We start from the raw sequence: 17931 nt of genomic DNA, 5'->3' as shown, positions 1-17931 counted from the left end.
TCAGTAGGTGCTCCAAAGAGACACCATGCCACAGGCATGACCATGTCTGCATCCTACCTACCCACATCTGCAAACAGCTAGGTACAAAAAAAAAATAAAAAACACCTGGAGAGAGACAAGCTGAACAACATGGATGGGAGGGCCAAGAGGAGACAGGAGGTGAGTCATTAAGAATGTGGACCAAACTCTGCAAGTTTTCAAAGGCACGTGGCTCAGGAAGAGTGGGTGAAGACCTGTGGCCTATTTAGATGTGCTTTAAATGTAGCTGTTCCTCCCATTCACTCCAAGCTTCAAATCTTTACCATGAGAAACACAACAGAAAACTACCCAGACTCATTAACATGCAATCAACTGGGAAGCAAAGACATGCTCTTTGCCATTGCAAACAGGTGAAACATAAACTGGCATATTCTTTTCCAATCTGAAGAATTTTTCCTTCACACACAAACTAGCCATGAAATATGTATGGGGACAATTCTGTACACACACAAAAATCCTCGATTGAATTTATGGGCAAATTCCAAGGAATAGTAGGTCAAATGATCAAATAAGGGAAATAATGTTAAAAACAAATATCCCCAAACACATACCACCTTTCCTAAAGTTTCACATGCTCCTGTCATAGGGATGAGGATGAATGCAAATACTGCAATATTACAAGTGAAATGGATTAAAATCAGCTGTTGTCAGATTGGGGTGTTGTAAATGTGATCTATAAGGAATCGCTAAGAGGAAGTTATACAACATGGATTATTTCCAACTCCAGAAATAAGCAACTTGGGTTTTGATTTTTCCTTTCAGGGCAGACACAGTTCACCCTTTCACATTGTAAATCTCACTAGGGCTGAATAATGCTCTCACAAGATCTGACAAAGAAAGAATCAGTCATGTCAGACCAAAAGGCTTCCTTCTGTCTGCTCCATGCAGCTTTCTTCCAATAGGCCAACAGGAATGTAAAATCCTGTTCTCAACTATCCATCATGCTCACCCCATCTTTCAATTAATGACACTGCAATCAGATCGATAGAATGCAAAAAGACCTTTGCATTTCTATACCTAGTAATTTGCTGAGTAACTCCAGCCATAAAATGTGACTTGGGGGAAAAAAACCTCAAGGAAAATGAATTTTCTCTTGACGTAGCAAGCAATGACTCTGACCACATGCCCAGGTTCTTCCTTCAGGCCAGGTTCATCAGCATGCAATGATGGGATGCACCTGGGGAAGCAGGATACTGTCCATGTGGGAGAGCTCCCCCCCCCCCGACACCAACACATGTCTGGTCAACTGGGTCATTTCTCAGGATTGGGGAGCACACTTCCTGGAAATGCACATTAGAGCATCTGGGAGGAAAGCCATTGTTCTCTTCCTCAGCCATTCCTGAACTAGCTCTTGGTGGTCTGTGGCATTCTGTCTGCACAGAAGAACTGGGGAGCCGTGCTGAGTTTAGCTACACTATCAAGTACTGATGGAGCGAGGGGTTCTGCAGAGTAACAGACACGCCAGCCCCACCATGTGTGAATTGTCTGTGTTGAACTCCGCCACCGCGCGCACTGGGATGGTAAAGGATGAGTTCTCTGTGGTGGGCCTGATGCACAGGAGGGCTGGTATAAGATGTCCCCTGTCCTCCAGCACTTCTTCATTTTGGTGTTTCTGGAGCTTTCAAACAACAACTTTAATCCTGAGAAGTAAAATCTTTCTACTACATTGATTCGATAATACAGTTTGGCCCACCACTAGATAACAGAATGAATATTGGTTATATTGCCCAATGTACCAGTGTTTAAATATCAATTCAATCATACACTAAATTAGCACTTTCTTTTCGCTGGGTCTGGGCCTTGGCAGTCAGGGCCTGGGCACCGTCCCTGAACTCTTTTAGGCTGGTGCTCTACCACTTGAGCCACAGCTCTACTTCTGGAATCTGGTAAGAGTCTCATAGACTTTCCTACCAGAGCTGGCTTCAAACTGTGATCCTTATATCTCAGCCTCCTGAGTAACTAGGATTATAAGTGTGAGCCACCAGCACCAAACATTAATTAGCACCTTTGAAATTCAGATTTGATTGAATGGTTCATTAATCAATTGATAGCTTGGCTAGGCTGGAGATTTAACCCATACTAAGCAAGCACTCTACCACTTGTTTGACATAAGGTCTTCCCTAAGCTTACCTAAGCTAGCCTCAAGCTCACCATTTCCTGCTTCTGCCTCCTAGATTGCTGAGATTACACACATGTACCACCACACTCTTGATGAACCTTGAGTATTTTACTAGTAAGGAAGGAATATGCTTACCTCAAAAGCTACTATGAAGGTTGAAAGAGAGAATGCATATAAAAGTATCATGTAATGGCTACCCCTTTCCTCTTCCAATTCTTAGATTTCCACATATAAACCAGCAATTTAAAAAAAAGGTAACCAAACCATGCTGCTTAAATGAGATGCTGCATATAGAACACAATGATCAGTCCAGCACTATACAACCAAAGGGTAGCATCACTATTGCCATACACAGCCAGCAATGTTTCAAAGGCTGAGTGCACCAAGGCTCCAGGAGTGACCATGATGTCCTGCATTCAATCCTAAGTTCCACTTAGCTCTGATCACAGCATTTGTAGAAGACATAAAGGATGAAGTCTATGGCCCATGACAAATCACATATCTCAGATCCACATAGGAAAGAAATATCCATGGGCCCTGGGACAGACAGGCCATGGACAGTCACATCACATGCCTTCCCATGAATCCCAACAACATTTAGACTGGACAAAACATGAGGACTTAAGTTCTGCCATGGAACTAATAAGAAGAAATCGAGAATGTGCCATGTACTGTGGAGGCCCTGGCCACTTGGGGTTTCCTCCACCAGGGGTGGGGAGCTAAGTGTCCACTTCATAAGCACGTGTCCCTCCATGACACAGCCACCAAGAGCAGGGCAGGTGGGATGTAGAGAAAAGGAATTTTTCTACAGTGAAAAAAGTTAAATCATACAATGAAAATGATTGCACAGCATCATGTGAGAAAAACAATGCTACTCTTGCCATCACGTTTATGGTAATTGGTGTTTGACATCTGTACCACCAGAAGCATTTTTAAAGGACTCTTTTTATTGTTTTGTCATAATGATCATTACCTAATGAAATGAGACAATGCATGAGAGAGCTTAAAATAATCACCACAAAATACCATGCTTTATGAAGACATCAAGTTCATTACCTATGCCTGGTTGATAGAAAACACGGGGAGGCTTTTAGAAACTGAAAACCTATTAAGTCCGCCCGTGATGGGGAGAGGATGTCTGCCATGCTCTCGGGGAGAGAAGAGCAGCTCCCACTCACGGGCTGTGTGCACCTTGCCAGGTAATCTGTGCCATGCGAAGTTTTGTGTCTCACAACCCCTCAGTCTTCACAGCACCCCTCTGCGGTAGGCGCCACTGTCACCATCACTGTTTTTGCAGATGAAGAGATGGACGCCCTGAGAGGTCAGGTGAGTTGTCCAGGATCACAAAGACAGCATGCAACGGGGCCAATGTCAAGTCCAGACAATGGACGCCCAAACTGGGCATCCATGCCTGAGTGACTGGTCACCCTCATCTCCCTCTCAAGTTCCTTAGATCCTTATCAAACTGAACTTCAGTACAGAGTGCTGATGAACTATGCCACATGGCCTGTGAATGGACTGTGGGAAGAAGAGAGAGTCTACAGAGCCAAGCCACCAAAGGCAGCCATGTGAGTTCATTCATTCATTTGGGAATTATCACTCTCTCGGAGTGGTCATTTTCCTAGCATCATCCCCACCTGTTTATCATTTCACTACCATAACATGTGGCTGCATCCAACCCTCCCAAGGGCCACATGTTCCATCTAGTGCTCGGGTTTAAATTCTCTGTAGCAAACGGAAGCTTGAAGGAATTTTCAAGTTCACCTCCATGTGGGCTGAAAGACGAACCTACCCAGCTGCCAAATGATTGTGCAGGTTCTCTGCTGGCTTTGGGTATGCTAAGACAGATGTGTAGACTTGCTGGGTCTCAGGGTTGGCCACACTGGCAAAGGCGCTGAAATTGAATTTTAAAGGGTTGTGGTTGGGGCATAAGATCCCACCTTGAGACAACCAGGAAAGCTAGGAGTCAAAGGGGTTAATCAAATCAAAATCCGCAGGTGGGAGGTCAGGCTGACAAGAGCACCTACAAATTCAAGTGTGACGCGCCCAGAGGAAGCTGGGGCTCACCTTCAATAAGCCGGTGAAATGAGAAGCAAAGCACTTGCAAGAGAGAAAGGTGGATTGCTTGGGGGCAGAGGGGCAATGCTGTGCGTGCAGGGACAAGTGGCCAGTGCACGGATGCTCAGCCAGGGTTGTGGTCAAAGCCCACAGATGCACCTGGGCATTTTGTTTGCAGAAATTCAACTGGGGTTTACATTTCCATAATACTATACAAGTTAGCTTATCATAAGTAGCCCTGCCAGGACCAGGCCTGCGCCCCTGCACCAGTCCCATCCTCTCTCCTCTGGAAGATGGCCGTGTTCATGGGGTTGCCCTGCAGAAGGTTGTCATGATGATCAAAGGAAACAATATCCTTGGATACCCAGAGGTGTATGGCTCATTTTAGTGCCCAGAATGTGAAGCTAAACCCTTAGGTCAAAAGTCCACCAAAGAAAAAGAAAAACACAGAATAAGTAGGAGTTTCTTTCCCTTAGGTGTGCACTATAATGGGAGTTGGTGTGCTGAGTTCAGTTTCTCCTCCTTAATGGTTTAGAAGTCTGTGCTGCCATGCCACAGAGCTGGGACCATGCTGGAGCCATCCGGCCTGTAACCCCAGCCCAGGTGCCCCTCTGACGCAGGGGTGTGGCAGCTCCAGGTGCTCTGGGTGCACACAGCAGGCTCAGGACGCCTCCCTCCAGGCATTCTCAATTGTTTTACATTCCGGAAGAACTGCATGAACTCTTCCAACAGCAATGTTTTGTTCATTCTGAATACCAACAGACTAGGAGCAGAGGGCTCTGCCTGGGCAGACAGCATTCAGAGAAACCACTTCTCCCCCCAGGGTTCCCTGGCTTTTCCATGCAATGATACCACAGTCATTTGCTACTCAAGGACAAAGGCTCCTCACCCCTTTTTAGAAGAATCAAGGACTTGAGCTTGCTGAGAAATGTCCTGACACTTGAGTGACACCACCAATTCTTTTGCTTTTAATTTGAAGGTTGTTTTTTTGTCAGTTGTGAGGCCTGAACTCTGGGCCTGGGTGCTGTCCCTCAGCTCTTCAGCTTGAGACTAGAGTTCTACCACTTGAGGCACAGCACCACTTCTGGTTTTCTGGAAAATAAGAGGTAAGAGTCTCATGCACTTTCCTGCCTGTGCTGGCTTTGAACCACGATTCTCAGATCTCAGCCTCCTGAATAGCTAGGATTACAGGTGTGAGCCACAGCACCCAGCTTTAATTTGGCTTTTTCAGGTAATTCTCATAGTTTTATCCAAGTGATCTATGGACTGTGACCCTCTCATTACCTCCTCCTAAATAGCTGGGCTCCACCGGCGATACACCAGAACCTTTCCTAGAATCCTTGTCCATTTAGGTTTCCAATATAAGTTTTGTGAAAATAACTGAAGCCCATTTCTTTTAGATGTCTTCTTTAGTTCAAATTTCTTACTATTTGCATGAGCCTACCCTCAAATTAGCTATGCCAGCCAAGATCTTTGATGTGCCACATACACAGCTTTCAGGCTATAATCTAAAACATATGTTGCACAAAGGAATCTATTTCTTCATTGATGTCCTGAGCACAAGCAGACAGGCAAAGCAAATGCCTGGCGATGTGCTTTCCCCTCATCTTGTTCCTGCCTGGGTCAGTGTCTGACCTTCAGCACATATAGGCTCCCCACAGTCTGCACAGCAGCATTGCTTCCTGGTCCTGCCTGTGGCCCCTTTGCCATAGCAGAACTAACTTGTAGCTTAAAGTCCAAAACCTGCCCAGGAACTCATCTCATAGAGGAGTTACCAGTAGGCGTCAGGGTAGGGTAGACCATGTTTCCTGAGTATATAATGGCTGCTGCTAATATTCTTTCTTGAAGAGGATGCTATAATATTGCTGTGAGAGTAGAGCCTCTACATCTGAGGAATTAGGATGTAGTTAGAAAAAAAAGGGGAGGAAAAGGACTCATAGGATTTAATTGATAAAAAGTGAATGTAAAGCTGGGAAGGTAGCTCAGTGGTAGAGTGCTTGCCTTGCATGCATGAGGCCGTGGGTTCGATTCCTCAGTACTACATAAGCAGAAAAAGCCAGAAGTGGCTCAAGTGGTACAGCGTTAGTCTTGAGCTGAAGAGCTGAGGGACAGTGCCCAGGCCCAGAGTTCAGGCCCCACAGCGAAAAAAAAAAAAGGTGAATATAGTTTCCCTTTACTGAACTTGTACACTAATGACCTAGGGCAAAACTTAACCGCTCTGCTTTGTTTTCTCTGTTTAGGAAAGCATGCATTCACTCAGAATTCGGGAAGTATACAGAACATAAGAACATTCACCCTTACTTGTGCATACTCAAGGAAATGATCCTCAGTTAAGATTTTTTTTTTTAAATAAAAAGACATTCTGTGAAAGTGTCAGGAAAATATTGAGGAAATATAGAGACAAGAGGCAGTGGGGGGTGGGGATTTAGCTTAGTGGAAGTGCACTTGCCTAACAGTAAGGTCCTCAGCTCTGAAAAAAAAAAAAAGTTGTTTGATTGTCTCTGTCCCTGGATGTCAGCTTCCTGTTCCCCCTCAGGTGTAAGTAGCTCTATGGGCTTTGTCTTGGTGCCTCAGCCTTGCTTTGCAGAATTTCCACACATAGTGTATTCAGCGTGAACCTGTGTTGAGTCAACTTCATCTTAGAATTCCTCTATGCATCAGGACGTAGGGTATTGTTAGCTATGTGCTTACAGTCAGCTTTCTTAATCCCAGAGGGGTCAGCAGATCAGAGACTGCTTATGAAAAATGCTCTTGACATATGAGGATTCTAAGATACTCACATGTATTGATCCTGCCAAAATGTTGTCCCTGCACAGAAATCGAAAGGGACATCATTCTGTGGGCACCTGCGAGGTTTCCCATTTGGTTTCTCCCTAGCTCTCAGTGGGCACTCCACAATCTGGTGACAAAGACTAGTGGTAATTCGTGACAGAATCCTGAGCAAGCAGCCCCTTTAAAGAGTAATGCATCCCATGTCTTCCCTGGGTCTTTCAAGCACCCACTTCCCTGGGAAGAGCTTCTGTCTTCAGTCAAAGGAGTGCCCTTTCTGCTTCAAGTATCATCCAAAGCCTCATTAATGAAACTGTGGTGGTGTTTGAAGACTATTCAATATAGATTTGCATGGCTACGACATGCCAAGCAATGTTCTAGAAAGACTGTGGTGGGAACCGAGTGTGCACACCAAACACAGACACACACATGCATGCACATACATACACATGTTTGTGCAGTAAATCCACAGAAGTGAATATGCAGTAATTGGTCATGAGAAGTGTTAAGGGAAAGGAAGTAAAGAGGAATCAAAACAGCGGTTGAAAGAGGTGATATTGATGAAGATATATTGTATTCCTAAACTGCTGTGTTAGATAGCAACTCCTTTGTATAATTCCTTAAAGATAATAAATAAAAGAATACATTGCTTTTAAAAGTAAAAGCAAAGAGTTGCCTGGCACTGTTATCTCACCCCTATACTCCTGACAACTCATGAGGCTGAGATCTAAGGGTCCTGTTCAAAGTCCTTGACAGATAAAGTCAGTGAGACTCAAGGGACTGAGCATCATCCATCAACAAAAGAGCCAAACAAGCAAGAGGCCATAAGTTCAAGACTCAGCTCAAGCACAAAAAAGGGAAGAAAAAGAAGGGAGGGAAGGGAAGAAAAGAAGGAGTGAGCACTTATAAAAGGCAAGTTTACAGAAAAATAAAGATGTTAAGTGTGTATTCATATGGTTCCTCTATGGTGGATATAGTAATGACCATAATTGTTATAAATAATCTTTACAGAAGATAGACCAACTAACTAATGTGACAAATAAGCAGAAGGCAGACTAATGGTAGTAGTTATATATATATATATATATATATATATATATATATATATATATATATATATATATATATTGATCATTAGATATTATACCAAACAATTCACCTTTTATCCCCTGGACTATGGGGAGGAGCTAACACTCCACTGAGAACAATGAAACCATACAACAAAGCCATTAACCTGGAGTTACCAGTCAGTGACAGAGCCCAATACCACTCAAGGTTTCTAAAAGTTGCCTTTGGCTACAAACTCAGGGTCACTATCAGACAGATCTATCCCTCTAAGAAAAGTAAGGAGGTTCTTATTTTCAACTGGACTTGTAAAGAGATTTGCAAAATTTAATCTTATCTCCTTGCTCCAGACTACAGGGATTTGGGGAGCAAGCACCCAGCATTCCACAGCTCTTAACCCTTCCTTGTACCTCTGTGTCTAAGACAAAAGAAGCTATTACAATTTATGAAGACAAGAAAGGCAAGACAAACCTGTGGAGTGATTCAAGTATGAGCTCAGGGGAAAAGACACCCAGGCTCCTTAGACCAAGGTTACTGACAAAGATTCAGGGAGAACCTAAACCAAGCCTGGATGGCAAACCCAGCAGCAAAAACCGCCGAGGTCTATGGGAAGGCCAAGTGAGTGGAAGGCAGGAGAGCAACAGGATGGCTCGGCTCGCCCCTCGGCAGCAAAGAAGAGCAAAACAAAGCTCTCAAATTCCACCCTAGGCCCAGGCAATTTAATACATTTTAATTATTTATAACTTCCTGTATTCCAGAACTGCTCTGATAAACTAGGTGTATGAGAGAATGGGAAAGTAGAAAGATATGGATACCAGCATACAATGGAGACAGGAAAGGAGTTAATACAGAAATACACAATGAGTACTACGTAATGACCTCTGTATTCCAAGGGGAGGTGGGGCAGGGTAGGAATTTTAGCTTGAGATTGGCTTCCAGCCAATCAAACCATGATACAGATCACAGAGTCCAGAAGAGAAAATAGCTTGCCGTCTTCATACACAAGGCATCGTTACACCACGCCTCCACTCCCCACAAAGCAATCCCTCCCAACTGTGACCACAGCGGAGAAGGATATCCGTCCTTTACTCTGAAGGGAAGACAGGATGCAGTGGACAGAACACCAGTCCTTCTCTAGATGGATGACCCTGCTCGTTCCACTTAGAACTTTGCATTTGGATCTTTTCCCAGGCCAGGACTATGCAGGAGGCTTTGCTCTCAAAACTCGGGCAGTGGGCCGCAGTTAGAAGCCCCAAGTCAGCCACATGACCACAAGGTGGACAGCTGCTGCTAAGCTGTGAGTTTCAGTGGATAACGGGTATCTCATGTATTTATGACTTCCGATGCCTTTAAGTTATAGTGTGTTTATTGTAACAGTAAATCCATTTGTGAGCTAATCGAATATCCCCATTCCCAAACTGCCTTCTCTTTATCTGGAAATAACTCACTCATCTTTTCTCTTCCTCCTCCTCTTCTGTTTCCTCTCCTTTCTACTTCTTCCTCGTCTCATACTCCTCTTCCTTTCCTCCTCTTCTCCCTCCTTTCCCATCTCTTCTTCCTCCTCCCCTCTTTCTCCTCTTCCTCCGTCTTCTGTTGCTGCTTCTCCTCCTCCTCCACCTTCTTCTTCTGCTTTCCTTCCTCCTCTTCCTCCTCCTCCTCCTCCTCCTTCTCTTGCAGTGTAGGAGATTGAATTCAGGGTCTCATGTTTGCTGGGTAAGACCTCTATCACTTGAGCCACACCCCCCATTCTGTTTGCTTTTAGTTTCTTTTTTTAGATAAGATCTCTTCTTTTGCCCAGGCTGACCGCAGATCCTAATTCTCCTACCTTCATCTGCCAAGTAGCTTGGATTACAGGTATGTGTAGCGATACATGATGAATAAGTGGTTTTTCTCATCCAGATCTTACCATTGAAGGGCCGAAAGCATGTGTCTTCTTTACCATAATGGCCATGGCATGCAGCTGGTACCAGCAGTAACAAGAACTTAACAAATATTCATCAGACCATGACAAGACAAAAAGCAGATTCAAAACACAAAAGATAAGGCTGTGATGAGCACCAGCCAAGTGGTGGTGGCCAGCTTACCCAGGGTGAGGCTCTGAGGTCAAACCCAAGGCCTGTCCACACAGCTCTCCCTCTGCTCCAAGGGTTCTGACATATTTAGCTGATTGACCTTCCTCCTGGACCTAAAGCATACCATCCACATCCTCAACTGGAACCAACAAGAGCTGGTCTTTTTATTGTTCAAGTAGGTAGCCTGGATCTAGGCTTCTTTTCGACCTGAGTATTTTAGAAGAGTTCAATAGATCAGTTCAACATTCATTTATCTTGGACTGTCATTTTGATCTATCTTTTATGCAGGTTTATACAATTCAAAGGAATTGTAGTCCTCATTATTTCCTCATTGGTTAATAAATCATTAAGAAGTTAGTTTGACGGGGCTTTTTAAGATGGGGGGGAATCAACCTTTGTTGAAATTGTTAAAAGCAGATTTTCCTCTTAAGCACTGAGATCAATTTTTGTTCAGTTTGGTTTTATTTTTTTTAGAGTGAAACCTAAATGTACAAACACACCATTGCCTCTTAATTTCTATTGTTTGAAGTCTTTGATTAAATACAATTCCCTGTATAGCTTATCTGAGTTCCCATGTGTATAGCTTAGATTGCATTGACCATTCAAACCCATTCAGCAAGTAAGATATGAAAAGCCTGGGACACTTTGCAGCAAATAGTGAAAGGGCATTCAAAGTTTTGGTCCTCCACAGCCACAAAGAGATGTAGGGTGTACAAATAGAATGGCTGAGTCTACTCCCTGCAGGCTGCACCCAACATGGTGGCCTTTCCTCCCAGCTTGATAGAGATCTTTCACCTCACAAGTGGTTCCAGAACTCAGGTAAAGAATCTTTGAAACAAATCTGTTCGGAGACAATAGCTATTATCTTCTAGGAGTCAACAAACTAGCTGTCAGCCAGCCTTACATTTGGATACTCCTGAAAAGACACAGTATGACAGTTCACCAGTTTGTGAGTTTGTGTGAAAAGAGGAAACTATCTTAGAGCAAACAGTCCATGCCAGTTAAGAAGTCGCTGGCACTATCAGATAGAGGGAGCAGAAGAGCTCAAATAATTGTCAATGATCAGTTTCCTCTGTGCACTTTCTCACCCTCATTTTGCTCATGCGCTATGAACAGGAAAACTCCTGCAAGTGAACCAGTCAGCAACCATCCCAAAGCCTCAGGACGGAGGAGAAGAGAACTGATCTAATACATTCCTACAATAAATTCATACATGTGTTACTCCAAACCCCTGCCAAATCGATCATTTCATGAGGGCATAATCTGTAAAAGATTCCCCTGGTTGAATGTTTCAACTCAGTACTTTTGCTGCTCTGACACTGAGACTTGTCCCATTGTCACATAAGATGGTGATGTACAGAGAACAAGGTCTGGAGCTCAGGCTGCCTGGCCCTCCCCTGTTCACTACTCAGGGTTGAATCTTCTGTACCTCATTCTCTGAATCAGGAAATCAGGAGCGGAACCTCTCTTCTGAAGTTGTGTTGAAGCACATATGTACACGTACACACCCCCCCACACACACAAACTGCACGTACGCACACCCTCCCACACACAAACTGCTCTAAAGAGTATGTGCAGTTTGCCCACTTAAGAAACAATTCATAAACACTCTTGAATCCCCCAAAAGAAGTATAGTAAAGTATCCCCCAAATGAGAGGTAGAAGGAAAGAAGTTTCTAGAAGCAAAGTAGGACCCTATTCACAATCAAACTAAAGGGAAGGAACCAAGGATAGCCAGAAGGGAAACTCACAGTTCATAGAAAATGAAGAGTGTAAGCCACAGAATCAGAGAAGAGAATGCAGCAAAGGGCGGGGGGTTGGCTGAGTGGTTGAAACTTCTGGAATGAAAAGTTCTGGACAGGAGTGAAGCCTGGCATGGACTCAAGCCCCAGGCATCCCCCAGGAGTTGGTGGAGAACCAGATTCCCTAGAGAAGACAATCTGGTCAGATATAACCTGTTGTTCTCTGAGAAAGAGAAGTTCCAGTGTGACCGCTGCTCACCACAGTGACCCAAGGCCCAGTGACAGGATGCCTGCCCTGGGCCCTGACAAGTCCCACCTGGGAGAGCGTCTGCCCTGCCTCAGGGCCAGTTCAGGCCTGCCATTGTACACAACAGCCCTTGTTTCCTCCTCTAACAAGCAGCTCAATATCCAACCACCATGGGAACCCAGTCCGAGAGGCACAGGCACGATGGAGGGGAAGCTGCCAAGGCAAGCATTTGGAAAGGAGCTGAGATCACAGCAGGCAAAGCAGCCATGAGGGTGTGTCTGCAAGGAGTCTTTTTAGCTGGGTAAGGGAAAGAGGCCAGTGCAGGTGGGCAGGGCACTTCCATAACCAATTTGAACATTTAATAAAGCTGCCTGTGGTGGATAGATGGCTTCTGATTTGACATCTGCAGCAGAATAAGGGGCTGCAAATTCAATGAACAGTCTCTGGCCAGAGAAAAAAGGTCAAAAGCTTAAGTTTCTGTACTTCCAGTGGTTCCTAGTATCTCCAGTAAGTATACTAAATTAAAAGACATCCTAGGGTTTTCCCTCCTTCTCTTCCCTCTCAAAGGCATTTGTGGTCCCTATGGAGTTCACAACCCCCTGTAAGGCAGTCGCCACTTCTCAAACTCCTTGCATCCGCTGCAATATTTAGGCATCATGCCAGGAATCCATGACTGGTGCCTATAATCCTTGGTACTCAGGGAACTCAGATCTGGAGGATCACCAGTTGAGGCCATTCTGGGAATACAAGTCTGTGGATTCAGCTTGGGTACACCTTTACAGACGTAGGTATTTTCTCTGTCTTGCCACAGCCACCACGGTATGCCCCCCCTCCCCAAACAGAAGGTCCTGTCCACACAAATGTGTTCACGGTGAAAATGGACACTGAACTGGTGCCCATCAGAGGCAGAGCTCAAGCTCATGGTCCGTGGCTAAGTATGAGAGCCTAGGAAAGAATCCACAGGTGCTCTTAGAGTGACTACATAGCGCAAAGTTCCTAACTCCATGGGGGAGGCGGGGTCTCAGAACTTCAACTCTGTAACACATGATCAAACCATATCACTCTACACCCCAAATTGAAATTCTGCATTACCCTGAAATGCATTACTACACTGGGGGTTGGGGGGGGGAAGGGAGATAATCTGAGCCATCAACCAATGATAGGTAGAGTTGAATAAACAAGAGAAGGGGAAAACAATTTCAATGATTTCCACACTGCAAGTGTCCAAAAGATAGGGACTATGGAACCTTCCTATCTCCACCATTCCCTACGAATATTCTCATCACTTCTTTCAGAATTCCAAATGCGACAGAAAGAACTTCTCACTCCTATCAGAGGACTGAAGAAGCACAGGTCCTGAGAAGTCAGGTGCCTTGGTCCTTCAAGTTCTATGAAATAGACTTCTAGATTTCTCCACATCTATGCCTGCATTGCCTGGTTTGGCTCTTGTTTGGAGCAAAATTCTAAGCAACAAAGCTGCCTCAAGCAGTCTTCTCTTCTGGGGGGGCAGGGTGAATGTGTGGAGCCCCAGTTGCTAAGAATAGCTCAGACCACCTTGGAAGGAGCTCTGGATCTGAAAGGAAGCCCACTGTGGAGTGTGTCTCCTTCTCCCCAACCCATCTGTCATTATGAATTTCCCAAAGCGCATCAGAGATGGTTCAATGTGTGGAGGCATGTCTTTTCTCCTATTTCCTTTCAAACACTCAGCTACGCCAACTATTTTTCCTTCCCCAGTGAGGTGCATTTTGGTAACTGGATGATGGATAGACCTTACAGAATCCTCTAAGGAAGAAAGAGAGCAGCAAGAGCCAGGAGAACTTGCCGAAAACAGCAAAGAAATGTAGGCAGTTCCCAAAGGAAGATCTCTTTAACCATATACAGAAAAGCACAACTTTCAATTCACATGACTTTCCCCAAGTTTTGTTTTCTAAACTAGGTAACAAAGATTAGAGGGCCAAAAATGACTGGAGGAAATTTTTGTGGGAATGCATGGGTATGGAAACACACTGCCGGGAAGGAGTGCAATCATCCTGAAAGTCTCCATTTCCAAGTCTTTGCAAACTCAAACTCAGGGGCTCTGTTGTCTAATACACAGATAAGCTTCCAAGAAGAGTTTTTGTATTTCAAAGAAAACTCTCCAACAATGATTGTTTCTTTTTTTTTTTTTTTTGGGTCCGGTCATGGGGGCTGAACTCTGGGTCAGGGCGCTGTCCCTCAGCTCTTCAGCTCAAGGCTAACGCTCTACCACTTGAGCCACAGCGCCATTTCCGGCTTTTTTTTTCTGCTTATGTGGTGCTGAGGAATCGAACTCAGGGCCTCGAGCATGCAAGGCAAGCGCCCTACCACTGAGCCACCTTCCCAGCCCAATGATTGTTTCTTAAAAAAAAAAAAAAAGAAGTAATTATCTATGGGTTATAGAGTGTGGTTGTTTAAAATTATTTTTCTTATTTGTTCATAACAAATAAGAAAACATGACTTTTTTATTAGTATTTTGATGGGGTTGCACCCAGGGTAACAATTCCAGAAGTCAGGTTACAAGTACAATGCTTCCTGGGTGATGCCCCCCTCCCATCCCTTATTTGTGGAGCTGCTGCTCTGTCTGGAGACAATAGGAGGAACTAGTTGTGGCCAGAACAAGTCAAGCCTTGTGCCTTCGTGGAGTTTAATATAGTCTCTACTTGAGAAAATCATAAACTTACGTCGTAAGGGCAACTTGCTACCTAGTTGCCAAAGCAAGCTGTGTCCCAGGCACATGGGACGGACCAACCAACCCATCCACAGCTGAGTCTCAAGCTGACTTCCATCCTCACGGTTCAAAAACCTCACAAAACCCAAATGTGTCTATGATAGTCACCGCCCGAAAACAGATACACTGAAGCTACATAGTCCAGTCCTCTACCCACTCATCAGGAGCTATGCCTGCCCCTAAGCACAGAGTCATTACCAGTCCTGATTCCTGACCAGTTCTGACCTTGCTTGGCCTCACACTGCCATTTGCTGATGACCAGGGTCCCTTCCATTTACAGCAGCCATGAGGATGTGTCCGCAGTGAGCCTCCAGCTGGACTCCAAGGAGTTGGGGGGGGAGGGAGAATGAGTGCCGTGGGCAGCTGACATTAATGATCCAAGTATGCATGAGAGGTGCTGATGGGTCAGCCTGGAAGCCGTATTTGAAAAATAAATAAAGCAAACAGGGCCGGAGGCATTGCTCAGATGGTATAACTTCTGTCTAGTAAGGGCATGGCCCTGACTTCAAAGCCTAGCATGCAAAGAAAAACAAAATGATGGCAGTCATGTCCTGACCCTTTCACTGTCTGTTACGCAGTGCTGGGCTGGGTGACCCCAATGGGCTGTGACACACAGCCTGCCTCTGGGACTGGAAGCCTAGACTTCAATCTGGTGGCCTCATGCTCTTCCTTAGCTTTTTCTTCCAAAGCTGGCATTTTACCACTTGAACCACACTTCTACTTGAGCTGGCATTTTTGCTGCCAGATAGTAAAAAAGAAAAAAGAAAAAGAAAGCCCAGAAGTACTTAGTCCTTAACAATGGTAAGGAAATAAATATAACACTTTATTTAATCCTTCATGCCATTTAAATGTAGTTTATCTACCCAGAAAACAAACACAAGTACTTCCCAGGTGAAAAAGGTGAACTATGTCCTTTGTCATGTAAATTTGTGCCCCCCCCCCACCACTACCACTGTCAACATAAGAAAAGGAGTGGGCGCTGGAGAATCATCCCTTCAAATCAGACCAGGTGAAGACTAAGTTGCTGTTCCAGGCCCGGGACTAGAGAGAGGTGAATGCGGAAGGGACTCCATTTCATATTGCACATTGGCGTGAATGCAGTCTCAGAGAGTGAGCTTGGATGCCCTGCTGTTGAAACTCCAATAAGAAGAGGACAATGCAACTCCATTAGCCACCGCCCTGCCTCTGGACATTTCCATCCTTTCATTAAAAATGAAGCTGGCAAAAGCAGAACTCTACCCCATGAACAGTCACGATGTTATTTTCAAGCGCGTTCCTCCCTTGCTTTTCCTTCCGCGGGGCCCTGGACAGCCAGGATAGAGCTCCTCCCCAGCAGGCTTCACAGTGGCCCTGTGGAGTGCACAGAGGTGCCCTGAGGAGCAGCGAGCAGGTGTGGGACCAGACCTCTTCTCCCAGCCTCCCTCTCCAGTCCCCTCTCCTTCCCACCTCCAACTGCATTCTAAATCCCAATGGCCTAAATTAGCCCTGGGGTACATGTCACACCAAGAGCAGAGAGGGGGTACAGGTCACACCAAAAACAGAGAAGGGATACAAGTCACACTACCAAGAGCAGAGAGTGGACAGAGTCATACCAAGAGCAGAGAGGAGGTACAGGTTACACACTGAGAATAGAGAGGGGTACAGGTCACACCACTGTGAGCAGAGAGCATCCCATGGGGAGGGGAGAAGATGGCACCCACCAAGGCTGATGAGCAGGAAACCAAACCACACTCCCGCAAACAACTACACACACACACCAAACAACCACACACACACACCCCAAACAATCATAAACATCCCAAACAACCACACACATCCCAAACAACCACACACACCCCAAACAACCACACACCCCCAAACAACCCCCCCCCAAACAACCACACACACCCCAAACAACCACACACCCCCCAAACAACCACACACACCCCAAACAACCACACACACCAAACTCAGCAGCATTGCTGTTTTGAGACACATCTGCCTGGATAGTCTTCCATCTCCATGGACCAAGAGTGAGGCTAAGGCTTTGGGCCTAGTCAGGGCTTGGACCTCGACTGTCAATAAATAAGCCATATATGCTGCTCATCCGATGATGTCAATTCGCCAACACAATCACTGGGTGCATCTAAGGTTTGGGCTCAGTAGGATCACAGTGGGACAACACATCCTCAGCTACATGCTGGTGGCTGGCACCTATCATCTCAGCTACTTAGCAGGCTGACATTAGAAGGATCAAGGTTCTAGGACAGACCGGGCAGAAAGGTCCTCAAAACGCTATTTCTGGGGGAGAAAAACAGTGCGGTGACATGGGCCCCTGAGTCCAACATCACCAGTGAACCTAGAGGAGGTGGGTTCAGACTCAGTCATACAACATTGGCAGAAAGCAAAGGAAGCCTGGAGGCAAGGTTCAAGTGGTAAAGCATCCGTATAACAAGTGCAAGGCCCTGAGTTTAAACCCTAGGATCACCAACATTTTATTTTATTTTATTTGAGAACATACTGTACAGAGGGGTTACAATTACATGGGCAGGATAATGCATACATTTCTTACCAAGCATTGCAGCCTCCTCCTTTGTTTACCCTTCACCTACCTTCCCAGCCTCCCCCCTCCCCCGCACCCAATCATACCCCATCCCACACCGACATTGTAAAGCTGGTTTTGACATGACATTTTGTACTTCTCATTGTTGCAACAGGTCCACCTGAATCCTTAAACGACTTGTTTGTCCCCATCTCCTCCACATGTTATACTGACATCAAATATAGTGAAAGCGGGGGTTACACTGTGGGGGAGGGACATACAAAGCAACAAAGAAATAATCTTATAAATGCGTGAGAAACACATGCATGAAAGAAACGAAAACATTAAAATACATATTTAAGGGTTCATTTTCCTAACATCACATTATCTGACCTTTTCGCTTGACTCATACCTATACTAGATATTGCAAATAAGGGAAACCATGGGACCTATGTTTCTTTGGGCCTGGCTTACTTCACTTAATATAATTTTTTCCAAACCTTTCCATTTCCTAACAAATGGGGAAATGTCATTCTTTCTGATGGAGGCATAGA

At 45.1% G+C, this 17931-nt stretch overlaps 2 long non-coding RNA genes across 3 annotated transcripts; one reads left to right on the top strand and one right to left on the bottom strand.

Moving 5' to 3' along the window:
- Window positions 1-8053: 8053 nt before the first annotated feature.
- LOC138836052 (uncharacterized) lies at window positions 8054-16698 on the bottom strand. 2 transcript variants are annotated; one of them, XR_011374887.1, is made up of 2 exons: window positions 16096-16698; window positions 8054-15984 (listed from the first exon to the last, which is right to left on the bottom strand). It is a non-coding gene; the product is annotated as an uncharacterized lncRNA (long non-coding RNA). The 2 variants fall into 2 exon arrangements; XR_011374888.1 differs by having other exon boundaries at window positions 8054-15981.
- Window positions 9041-11350, top strand: LOC138836053 (uncharacterized). The gene is made up of 3 exons (XR_011374889.1): window positions 9041-9347; window positions 9849-9904; window positions 11239-11350. It is a non-coding gene; the product is annotated as an uncharacterized lncRNA (long non-coding RNA).
- Window positions 16699-17931: the final 1233 nt, after the last annotated feature.

The sequence above is a fragment of the Dipodomys merriami genome, unplaced genomic scaffold (assembly GCF_024711535.1).
Source record: "Dipodomys merriami isolate MVZ:Mamm:240054 unplaced genomic scaffold, mDipMer1.0.p SCAF_2478, whole genome shotgun sequence".
Lineage (NCBI taxonomy): Eukaryota > Metazoa > Chordata > Mammalia > Rodentia > Heteromyidae > Dipodomys > Dipodomys merriami.
Note: the sequence above shows the minus strand (reverse complement) of the source record. Positions and strands in the feature narration are given on the sequence as shown.